The sequence below is a fragment of the Cherax quadricarinatus genome, chromosome 88, assembly GCF_038502225.1.
Source record: "Cherax quadricarinatus isolate ZL_2023a chromosome 88, ASM3850222v1, whole genome shotgun sequence".
NCBI classification, from domain to species: Eukaryota; Metazoa; Arthropoda; class Malacostraca; order Decapoda; family Parastacidae; genus Cherax; species Cherax quadricarinatus.
In genome coordinates this window covers 9713916-9726415 of record NC_091379.1, presented here as the reverse complement: position 1 = coordinate 9726415, position 12500 = coordinate 9713916, and the positions used below count along the sequence as shown (strand labels likewise).

At 45.5% G+C, this 12500-nt stretch overlaps 2 protein-coding genes across 6 annotated transcripts in view; one reads left to right on the top strand and one right to left on the bottom strand.

Moving 5' to 3' along the window:
* Window positions 1-12500, top strand: part of fry (Protein furry) — a 342675-nt gene that overhangs the window by 123870 nt on the left and 206305 nt on the right. The gene's annotated exons all lie outside the window — the stretch shown is intronic.
* LOC128698482 (thyrotropin-releasing hormone receptor-like) overlaps window positions 1-12500 on the bottom strand; it is a 76793-nt gene that overhangs the window by 678 nt on the left and 63615 nt on the right. The window lies entirely within an intron of this gene.

Below are 12500 nucleotides of genomic sequence, written 5' to 3'. Positions count from 1 at the left end.
CTCTCTCTCTCACCACTGTGTGTAAGTAACCCTCACATTCGTGAGGTGAGTATACACACTATCAACAAGTACCTTTACCAAGCAGTAACTAACACAAGAGACCAAGTAACGAGTAATAACATTATCAACTCAGAGAAATTAATTTATTTAATATTTAACCTTCCTGTCTTATTTAATATCCACTGTGTAATAAACATTCCCTTATGTATTGAACGCTGTCATTATGTTAAAAATAAATAATATAGGAAAAGTGTCGGTATTGGCAAAAATTTTGATATCGTTCCATGGGGGAAGTGGAGAAGAATTTTTCCTCCGTAAGTCGTGTCGTAAGAGGCAACTAAAATGCCGGGAGCAAGGGGCTAGTAACCCCTTCTCCTGTGTGTATGTATATATTTATGTATGCAAATCAATCACCGTGAAAGAATAGCTAAATTCCAAGTGCTATAAAGACAATATCAAGAAACTATCAAGTTCCTTGATAATGTGAGAAGTCTCGAAAGCGCTTGGAATTTCGCATTTTGCATATTCTGATATCACATATATATATATATATATATATATATATATATATATATATATATATATATATATATATATATATATATATATATATATACTATATATATATATATATATATATATATATATATATATATATATATATATATATATATATATATATATATATATATATATATATATATATATATATATGTATATATATATATATATATATATATATATATATATATATATATATATATATATATATATATATATATGGTTTAACTCTAAAAGACTATTATTGAATTCAGGTAAAGGTTTCAATAATTGGTGGAAAATGGATGTGTATACGACAGTATGATGGTTATCAATATTATGGTTCGTTTTTTCAATCACTGTTGAGTGGATTCAACAGTGTAGAGGATATTATTGTCGTTTTACAAGCACTGATATCAAAACATTGGGAGATTTTGTCGTTTTGCAAGCACTGGTTTTGGACATTGAAAAGAGTGTGGGATGATGTTTTTACAAGTATATGTTAGTATATTCGACAGTGTGTAGGATATTGCTGATGTTTTACAAGCACTACTTGGGGCATTTAACAGAGGGGAAGGGGGATTATTGTCGTTTTTTGAAGCACTACTTGGGGCATTTAACAGAGGGGAAGGGGGATTATTGTCGTTTTTTGAAGCACTACTTGGGGCATTTAACAGAGGGGAAGGGGGATTATTGTCGTTTTTTGAAGCACTACTTGGGGCATTTAACAGAGGGGAAGGGGGATTATTGTCGTTTTTTGAAGCACTACTTGGGGCATTTAACAGAGGGGAAAGGGGATATTATTGTCGTTTTTTGAAGCACTACTTGGAGCATTTAACAGAGGGGAAAGGGGATATTATTGTCGTTTTTTGAAGCACTACTTGGGGCATTTAACAGAGGGGAAAGGGGATATTATTGTCGTTTTTTGAAGCACTACTTGGGGCATTTAACAGAGGGGATAGAGGATATTATTGTCGTTTTTTTTTTTTGAGGCACTACTTGGGGCATTTAACAGAGGGGATAGAGGATATTATTGTCGTTTTTTTTTTGAAGCACTACTTGGGGCATTTAACAGAGGGGATAGAGGATATTATTGTCGTTTTTTTTTGAAGCACTACTTGGGGCATTTAACAGAGGGGATAGAGGATATTATTGTCGTTTTTTTGAAGCACTACTTGGGGCATTTAACAGAGGGGATAGAGGATATTACTGTCGTTTTTTGAAGCACTACTTGGGGCATTTAACAGAGGGGATAGAGGATATTATTGTCGTTTTTTTTGAGGCACTACTTGGGGCATTTAACAGAGGGGATAGAGGATATTATTGTCGTTTGTTTTTTTGAGGCACTACTTGGGGCATTTAACAGAGGGGATAGAGGATATTATTGTCGTTTTTTGAAGCACTACTTGGGGCATTTAACAGAGGGGATAGAGGATATTATTGTCGTTTTTTTTGAGGCACTACTTGGGGCATTTAACAGAGGGGATAGAGGATATTATTGTCGTTTTTTTTGAGGCACTACTTGGGGCATTTAACAGAGGGGATAGAGGATATTATTGTCGTTTTTTTTGAGGCACTACTTGGGGCATTTAACAGAGGGGATAGAGGATATTATTGTCGTTTTTTTTGAAGCACTACTTGGGGCATTTAACAGAGGGGATAGAGGATATTATTGTCGTTTTTTTTGAGGCACTACTTGGGGCATTTAACAGAGGGGATAGAGGATATTATTGTCGTTTTTTGAAGCACTGGTTGGTGCTGTATGGGTGGAAATATTGGACCTGTTTCCTTACACCTGCTGTCCCTGTTCACCTAGCAGCAAGTAGGTACCTGGGTGTTAGTCGACTGGTGTGGGGGGTGAAATTGTGTTAAATCTCTAATATACTCTTATATTAGAGAGACCAAACACGATCTCACCAGAATTCCGAGGCACCTGTGCATTTGTAGATCCTACAACACTACCAACACATGCTTGTAGGTCCCACAACACTGCGAACACATGCTTGTAGGTCCCACAACACTGCAAACACATGCTTGTAGGTCCCACAACACTGCAAACACATGCTTGTAGGTCCCACAACACTGCAAACACATGCTTGTAGGTCCCACAACACTGCGAACACATGCTTGTAGGTCCCACAACACTGCAAACACATGCTTGTAGGTCCTACAACACTGCAAACACATGCTTGTAGGTCCCACAACACTGCGAACACATGCTTGTAGGTCCCACAACACTACGAACACACGCTTGTAGGTCCCACAGTACTACAAACACACGCTTGTAGGTCCTACAACACTAACACATGCCTGTAGAACCCACAAAACAAGCAACATCTGTACAGTTCATTGGGACAAACATTCCCACATTACACCATGGCACAATGCCAGACTCATCATCAAAACAGAGAAAAGACCCGAAGATTACCTGGAGAGAGTTCCGGGGATCAATGCCCCCGCGGCCCGGTCTGTGACCAGGCCTCCTTAGGTCAGTGTCCCAGGATGCGACCCACACCAGTCGACTAACACCCAGGTACCCATTTTACTGATGGGGAACATAGACAACAGGTTGAAAGAAACACGTCCAATGTTTCTACTCTGGCTGGGAATCGAACCCAGGCCCTCACCGTGTGAAGCGAGAGCGTTAACCACCAGGCCACCAGAGCCCAGAGAATGAAATTACTATACAGAACACCATTGAACGGAATTTGACGTTACTAAGAGCACTAAACTCCTCTGCAACCTCGTGATAATTAACAAGGAGCCAGGGCCGGGCTCCGGCAATAGGTAAACACTCGAGGCTAGTCAACGGTACATCAGTAGATTAGGACCTCGAGTTAAAAATATTGATTGTATGGCTCTTGCAATTTGAAATGAGTGAAATTCACGTGGAAGGTCCGAGGGGAGTGAACTGAAATAAAGACTCACAGGTAAGACCCACAAGGGGTGAGGAGGGAAGTGGGGACTGACAAAGAATATCTCTGGAGACTAACGTTTTGAGTTGTAGAGAAAAGAGTCGGGGCTCTTTTTCCACAGCTCCTCACACTTCTTAGTTTGTCCACACTTCCCCCTGACCCCTAGTGACGGGGGGAGGGGGGACAGTCTTCACTTCAGTCCCGTCGAACCTCCCCTAACTAAAAGAGGAAATTTAAAATATTTTGACAGATACTTGTCTTCAATAAACCTTCTTGGTTTGGTATGAATAAATGATATAGAAAACCGGTAAGTTGATAAATAAAGCACTTTTGCAACACTTGGGTTTATTCTGGTAAAGCCACTGGTGGGCGAAACGTCTCCAGAATAAAGATACCCAAGTGTTGCACACGTGTGTTATGGAATACAAAGTTACAATACCGTGGCTGGAACACTATACAGATATTGTGACTTGTCAGTGGTTTGGAACTGGGCGAAACGTCGTCGTAAGTTTCTTCTGACTAAGTATGAGTTACTTGTGAACTCAAATTAAGTTGCAATAAAGAATTGTCAATGAAGGAACAGAAGTGTGAAGGAGAGTGACCACGGTTCAAGCCTCTCGTCCACCCTTATTGTTGTTAATGTGTGTACGTGTGTGGCTGTTGTTACGTGTGTGGCTGTTGTTGTGGTGACTCTTATTGTTGTTAATGTGTGTACGTGTGTGGCTGTTGTTACGTGTGTGGCTGTTGTTGTGGTGACTCTTGGCTCTCGTCCACCCTTATTGTTGTTAATGTGTGTACGTGTGTGGCGTTAATGTGTGTACGTGTGTGGCGTTAATGTGTGTACGTGTGTGGCTGTTGTTGGGGTGACTCTTGGCAGTGGTTGTTGGGGTGACTCTTGGCAGTGGTTGTTGGGGTGACTTGGCATTGGTTGTTGTGGTGATTCTTGGCAGTGGTTGTTGGGGTGACTCTTGGCAGTGGTTGTTGGGGTGACTCTTGGCAGTGGTTGTTGGGGTGACTTGGCAGTGGTTGTTGGGGTGACTTGGCAGTGGTTGTTGGGGTGACTCTTGGCAGTGGTTGTTGTGGTGACTCTTGGCAGTGGTTGTTGGGGTGACTCTTGGCAGTGGTTGTTGGGGTGACTTGGCATTGGTTGTTGTGGTGATTCTTGGCAGTGGTTGTTGGGGTGACTCTTGGCAGTGGTTGTTGGGGTGACTCTTGGCAGTGGTTGTTGGGGTGACTTGGCAGTGGTTGTTGGGGTGACTTGGCAGTGGTTGTTGGGGTGACTCTTGGCAGTGGTTGTTGTGGTGACTCTTGGCAGTGGTTGTTGGGGTGACTCTTGGCAGTGGTTGTTGGGGTGACTTGGCATTGGTTGTTGTGGTGATTCTTGGCAGTGGTTGTTGGGGTGACTCTTGGCAGTGGTTGTTGTGGTGACTCTTGGCAGTGGTTGTTGGGGTGACTTGGCAGTGGTTGTTGGGGTGACTTGGCAGTGGTTGTTGGGGTGACTCTTGGCAGTGGTTGTTGGGGTGACTTGGCAGTGGTTGTTGGGGTGACTCTTGGCAGTGGTTGTTGTGGTGACTTGGCAGTGGTTGTTGTGGTGACTCTTGGCAGTGGTTGTTGTGGTGACTCTTGGCAGTGGTTGTTGTGGTGACTCTTGGCAGTGGTTGTTGGGTGACTCTTGGCAGTGGTTGTTGGGGTGACTTGGCAGTGGTTGTTGTGGTGACTCTTGGCAGTGGTTGTTGTGGTGACTCTTGGCAGTGGTTGTTGGGGTGACTTGGCAGTGGTTGTTGTGGTGACTCTTGGCAGTGGTTGTTGGGGTGACTTGGCAGTGGTTGTTGTGGTGACTCTTGGCAGTGGTTGGGGTAACTCTTGGCAGTGGTTGTTGTGGTGACTCTTGGCAGTGGTTGTTGTGGTGACTCTTGGCAGTGGTTGTTGGGGTGACTTGGCAGTGGTTGTTGGGGTGACTCTTGGCAGTGGTTGTTGTGGTGACTCTTGGCAGTGGTTGTTGTGGTGACTTGGCAGTGGTTGTTGGGGTGACTCTTGGCAGTGGTTGTTGTGGTGACTCTTGGCAGTGGTTGTTGGGGTGACTTGGCAGTGGTTGTTGTGGTGACTCTTGGCAGTGGTTGTTGTGGTGACTCTTGGCAGTGGTTGTTGGGGTGACTTGGCAGTGGTTGTTGTGGTGACTCTTGGCAGTGGTTGTTGGGGTGACTCTTGGCAGTGGTTGTTGTGGTGACTCTTGGCAGTGGTTGTTGTGGTGACTCTTGGCAGTGGTTGTTGGGGTGACTCTTGGCAGTGGTTGTTGGGGTGACTCTTGGCAGTGGTTGTTGTGGTGACTCTTGGCAGTGGTTGTTGTGGTGACTCTTGGCAGTGGTTGTTGTGGTGACTTGGCAGTGGTTGTTGGGGTGACTCTTGGCAGTGGTTGTTGGGGTGACTCTTGGCAGTGGTTGTTGTGGTGACTCTTGGCAGTGGTTGTTGTGGTGACTCTTGGCAGTGGTTGTTGTGGTGACTCTTGGCAGTGGTTGTTGGGGTGACTCTTGGCAGTGGTTGTTGGGGTGGCTCTTGGCAGTGGTTGTTGTGGTGACTCTTGGCAGTGGTTGTTGTGGTGACTCTTGGCAGTGGTTGTTGGGGTGACTTGGCAGTGGTTGTTGTGGTGACTCTTGGCAGTGGTTGTTGTGGTGACTTGGCAGTGGTTGTTGTGGTGACTCTTGGCAGTGGTTGTTGTGGTGACTCTTGGCAGTGGTTGTTGTGGTGACTTGGCAGTGGTTGTTGTGGTGACTTGGCAGTGGTTGTTGTGGTGACTCTTGGCAGTGGTTGTTGTGGTGACTCTTGGCAGTGGTTGTTGGGGTGACTTGGCAGTGGTTGTTGTGGTGACTTGGCAGTGGTTGTTGTGGTGACTTGGCAGTGGTTGTTGTGGTGACTCTTGGCAGTGGTTGTTGTGGTGACTCTTGGCAGTGGTTGTTGGGGTGACTCTTGGCAGTGGTTGTTGTGGTGACTTGGCAGTGGTTGTTGTGGTGACTTGGCAGTGGTTGTTGTGGTGACTCTTGGCAGTGGTTGTTGTGGTGACTCTTGGCAGTGGTTGTTGGGGTGACTCTTGGCAGTGGTTGTTGTGGTGACTCTTGGCAGTGGTTGTTGGGGTGACTTGGCAGTGGTTGTTGTGGTGACTTGGCAGTGGTTGTTGTGGTGACTTGGCAGTGGTTGTTGTGGTGACTCTTGGCAGTGGTTGTTGGGGTGACTCTTGGCAGTGGTTGTTGTGGTGACTCTTGGCAGTGGTTGTTGGGGTGACTCTTGGCAGTGGTTGTTGGGGTGACTTGGCAGTGGTTGTTGTGGTGACTCTTGGCAGTGGTTGTTGTGGTGACTTGGCAGTGGTTGTTGGGGTGACTCTTGGCAGTGGTTGTTGGGGTGACTCTTGGCAGTGGTGGTTGTGGTGACTTGGCAGTGGTTGTTGGGGTGACTCTTGGCAGTGGTTGTTGGGGTGACTTGGCAGTGGTTGTTGGGGTGACTTGGCAGTGGTTGTTGTGGTGACTCTTGGCAGTTGTTGTTGGGGTGACTCTTGGCAGTGGTTGTTGGGGTGACTTGGCAGTGGTTGTTGTGGTGACTGTTGGCAGTGGTTGTTGGGGTGACTCTTGGCAGTGGTTGTTGGGGTGACTTGGCAGTGGTTGTTGTGGTGACTGTTGGCAGTGGTTGTTGTGGTGACTCTTGGCAGTGGTTGTTGGGGTGACTCTTGGCAGTGGTTGTTGTGGTGACTGTTGGCAGTGGTTGTTGGGGTGACTTGGCAGTGGTTGTTGTGGTGACTGTTGGCAGTGGTTGTTGGGGTGACTCTTGGCAGTGGTTGTTGGGGTGACTTGGCAGTGGTTGTTGTGGTGACTCTTGGCAGTGGTTGTTGGGGTGACTCTTGGCAGTGGTTGTTGGGGTGACTTGGCAGTGGTTGTTGTGGTGACTCTTGGCAGTGGTTGTTGTGGTGACTGTTGGCAGTGGTTGTTGTGGTGACTGTTGGCAGTGGTTGTTGGGGTGACTTGGCAGTGGTTGTTGTGGTGACTTGGCAGTGGTTGTTGTGGTGACTCTTTGGCAGTGGTTGTTGTGGTGACTCTTGGCAGTGGTTGTTGTGGTGACTCTTGGCAGTGGTTGTTGTGGTGACTCTTTGGCAGTGGTTGTTGTGGTGACTTGGCAGTGGTTGTTGGGGTGACTTGGCAGTGGTTGTTGTGGTGACTCTTGGCAGTGGTTGTTGTGGTGACTCTTGGCAGTGGTTGTTGTGGTGACTCTTTGGCAGTGGTTGTTGGGGTGACTCTTGGCAGTGGTTGTTGTGGTGACTCTTTGGCAGTGGTTGTTGGGGTGACTTGGCAGTGGTTGTTGTGGTGACTCTTGGCAGTGGTTGTTGTGGTGACTCTTTGGCAGTGGTTGTTGTGGTGACTCTTTGGCAGTGGTTGTTGGGGTGACTCTTGGCAGTGGTTGTTGGGGTGACTCTTGGCAGTGGTTGTTGTGGTGACTCTTTGGCAGTGGTTGTTGTGGTGACTTGGCAGTGGTTGTTGGGGTGACTTGGCAGTGGTTGTTGTGGTGACTGTTGGCAGTGGTTGTTGTGGTGACTTGGCAGTGGTTGTTGGGGTGACTCTTGGCAGTGGTTGTTGTGGTGACTTGGCAGTGGTTGTTGTGGTGACTCTTGGCAGTGGTTGTTGTGGTGACTTGGCAGTGGTTGTTGTGGTGACTCTTTGGCAGTGGTTGTTGTGGTGACTCTTTGGCAGTGGTTGTTGTGGTGACTCTTGGCAGTGGTTGTTGTGGTGACTTTGGCAGTGGTTGTTGGGGTGACTTGGCAGTGGTTGTTGTGGTGACTCTTGGCAGTGGTTGTTGTGGTGACTTGGCAGTGGTTGTTGGGGTGACTCTTGGCAGTGGTTGTTGGGGTGACTCTTGGCAGTGGTTGTTGGGGTGACTTTTGGCAGTGGTTGTTGTGGTGACTCTTGGCAGTGGTTGTTGGGGTGACTCTTGGCAGTGGTTGTTGGGGTGACTCTTGGCAGTGGTTGTTGTGGTGACTTGGCAGTGGTTGTTGGGGTGACTCTTGGCAGTGGTTGTTGTGGTGACTCTTGGCAGTGGTTGTTGTGGTGACTTGGCAGTGGTTGTTGGGGTGACTCTTGGCAGTGGTTGTTGGGGTGACTTGGCAGTGGTTGTTGGGGTGACTTGGCAGTGGTTGTTGGGGTGACTTGGCAGTGGTTGTTGTGGTAACTCTTGGCAGTGGTTGTTGTGGTGACTTGGCAGTGGTTGTTGTGGTGACTTGGCAGTGGTTGTTGTGGTGACTCTTGGCAGTGGTTGTTGGGGTGACTTGGCAGTGGTTGTTGTGGTAACTCTTGGCAGTGGTTGTTGTGGTGATTCTTTGGCAGTGGTTGTTGGGGTGACTTGGCAGTGGTTGTTGTGGTGACTCTTGGCAGTGGTTGTTGTGGTGATTCTTTGGCAGTGGTTGTTGGGGTGACTTGGCAGTGGTTGTTGGGGTGACTCTTGGCAGTGGTTGTTGGGGTGACTTGGCAGTGGTTGTTGTGACTCTTGGCAGTGGTTGTTGTGGTGACTCTTGGCAGTGGTTGTTGGGGTGACTCTTGGCAGTGGTTGTTGTGGTGACTCTTGGCAGTGGTTGTTGTGGTGATTCTTTGGCAGTGGTTGTTGTGGTGACTTGGCAGTGGTTGTTGGGGTGACTTGGCAGTGGTTGTTGGGGTGACTCTTGGCAGTGGTTGTTGGGGTGACTCTTGGCAGTGGTTGTTGGGGTGACTCTTGGCAGTGATTCTTGGGTGTTTTAGTCAGTAGTGTGTAAAGATGGTCGTCTCCCCAGACTTAGCGCCCCTCTCTCTCTACTCCCCATCTTCCTCTCCCCAGTGCCACCACCTCCTCTCCTGGATCATCCGCTTCCTCATACACTTCACGTCCATTTCCTTCTCTCATACCGCCTCCTCTCTCTCTCTCTCTCTCTCTCTCTCTCTCTCTCTCTCTCTCTCTCTCTCTCTCTCTCTCTCTCTCTCTCTCTCTCTCTCTCTTACACACACACACACACACACACACACACACACACACACACACACAGGGTTTTACAAGTTAGGTTAAGGTTCCTAACTTTATTTACGTATAAGTTAAGAATTGTTACCTACTTCAGCTCTCTCTCTCTCTCTTACACACACACACACACACACACACACACACACACACACACACACAGGGTTTTACAAGTTAGGTTAAGGTTCCTAACTTTATTTACGTATAAGTTAAGAATTGTTACCTACTTCAGCTCTCTCTCTCTCTCTCTCTCTCTCTCTCTCTCTCTCTGTATGATAACTTAGTGGAGAGTAATCATTATTTACTCAGTGAAGCGGCAAACCCGTTTGGATCATTGAGCACAAGCTTGAAGCTGGCTTCTCCATACCTTGAGAGGTCGGGTACCTCAAGCATCTGTGATCTCCAGTTCTGTAAGTACTGACAACAATAACCTGGTGGACCGTGTACTGAAGACTGAGGATCGAGCCTCAACTACTTCTTGTATTGAGTGATATACTTTTCTGTGGGTGCACACATCACTTGACGGTGTATGTAGTGGGTGGATGGTGCACCTGATGGTGTGTGGTAGGTGCACGGTGTCCTTGACGATACGTGTGATAGGTGCACAGTGCACCCGTGAGAGATGTCCAGGTGTCTCTCAAGCCGGCCACTCCTGGTCAATATTGATCCACCTCCTCGGAGTCAACACATTTCCACGAAGGCTATTTGCTCCTGGTTAATTTTACCAAATTGTTCACCGGTACAATTTCCTTGGAGTCGTCCCCTTCCCCTCTCTCTCTCTCTCTCTCTCTCTCTCTCTCTCTCTCTCTCTCTCTCTCTCTCTCTCTCTCTCTCTCTCTCTCTCTCTCTCTCTCTCTCTCTCTCTCTCTCACTCTCTCTCTCTTTCCATTGTGATGTATACCTCTGTGTGTATACACACTGAGAGTTTAATGGCTACTATAAGTGTTAAGAGCACGTAAGTTCCCCTGTCTTCTAATAACATGTTCATTTTTCCACTATATTCCACCTTTTCCATAATTACTATCGTATTTGCTGTGTCTGTTTCGTAAGGTGAAGTCCAGGATCTTTCCTTAATTCATGGTATAACTTAACAAATCTTTGATGACAACTGTGTTGTAGAGGTGTGAGCAAAACTCAGGAGAGGTCTGAGCACGGCTTAGACCTCTACAACACAACTGTCATCAAAGATTTGTTAAGTTATACCATGAATTAAGGAAACATCCTGGACTTCACCTTACGAAACAGACACAGCAAATACGATAGTAATTATGGAAAAGATGGATTATAGTGGATAAACGACAGGGATAGAAGACAGGGATACTTACGTGGCTCTTGAGTATCCTTTACCGGTGGTGCACAGGTAACACGCAGCCTTAATGACCCTTGTGTAGTTAATAGGCTTTCAGACCAAGTAATTAACTACTATTAAACGGACCAAACGGTTTTTTACCTCTGCCTGCCTGTTGAAAATTGAAGCTGGTGCATTTGTTTAAATTTTGGGTAATATAACGTAGCGTTATTATCTGTGGTCCTGCTGGTGTAGAGCACTCAGTGAATGTAGTGACTCAGTCTGTGTGGCCCTGAGTCTCAAGTGAGGCTTTCAGTGTGTGTAGTCCTGAATCTCAAGTGAGGCCTTCAGTCTGTGTAGTCCTGAATCTCAAGTGAGGCCTTCAGTCTGTATAGTCCTGAGTCTCAAGTGAGGCCTTCAGTCTGTGTAGTCCTGAATCTCAAGTGAGGCCTTCAGTCTGTGTGGCCCTGAGTCTCAAGTGAGGCTTTCAGTGTGTGTAGTCCTGAATCTCAAGTGAGGCCTTCAGTCTGTGTGCCCCTGAGTCTCAAGTGAGGCTTTCAGTGTGTGTAGTCCTGAATCTCAAGTGAGGCCTTCAGTCTGTGTAGTCCTGAATCTCAAGTGAGGCCTTCAGTCAAGATTGATGGACTGACCACATCGACTCAAGGTTGAGGGACTGATTACCTCATTCTCCTCCTGTTCTTCAAGTTTCTCCTTTGTATGGACTGATGAAGCCACTGTGTGGCGAAACGTTTCCTCAATACCCAAGAGTTGCACATGTGTCTAATTTATCAACTAAAAATATGTTGGTTCTCCCTTACCATCAAAACTTGGTTGATATGCCTTCTCTTCTTAAGACTTTTAATATTAAAGTTGTATTCAAAAATCTTGATACAATAAAAAAAAACTTTTGATAAAGAATTTCCCCCAAAATGCTGATGGATGTGTCTATAAGATTCCTTGTAAAATTTACGATAAAGTTTATTACGGTCAAACTGGTAAAAATCTCGAACTAAGATTAAAACAACATAAATATAGCATTAGAACTGGACAAGATTCCAATGCTCTATTTATTCATGTAAGAGATTTTAACCATCCAATTGATTTTCAAAAAGTTGAGAAAGTAGTATCAAGCAAGTCCTTGGTCGACAGAAATATAATTGAATCTTGTTTCATAAAAAGCAGTTTTGACAATAATATGAATATTTCCTTTGGTTTATATAAATTAGATCCATTTATAATTAATAGAATTTGGGAAGAATTTAATAATACATTGGATATATAATAAATTTTAAAATTCTTAATTCTTGGGTAGAATATTTTGTTGGTGGGTTGTGTGAAGGACCTGTCTAGTTGGGCCAGCGGGCCTGCTGCAGTGTTCCCTTTCTTACGAGTCGCGCGTCAGGTGTTGTTTTGTCGTGGGATGTGATAGTGAGGTGTGGGATAGACCCTTTATATGCCTTCCTTGATGCATTACTTTCATTGTTCCTTGATAATGTGAGTAGTCACGAAATCGCTTGGAATTTCTCTATTCTTTCACAGTGGTTGTTTTGCATATTCTGAAATCACCTGTTTACTGTGATCTTATTGCATATATATATATATATAGATATATATATATATATATATATATATATATATAGATATATATATATATATATATATATACGCACGCCTTCTAACTAACAACTGTAGTAAATATGGAGAGGCTGTTTGGAAGTGTTTTGTGCGATCAATGCGCT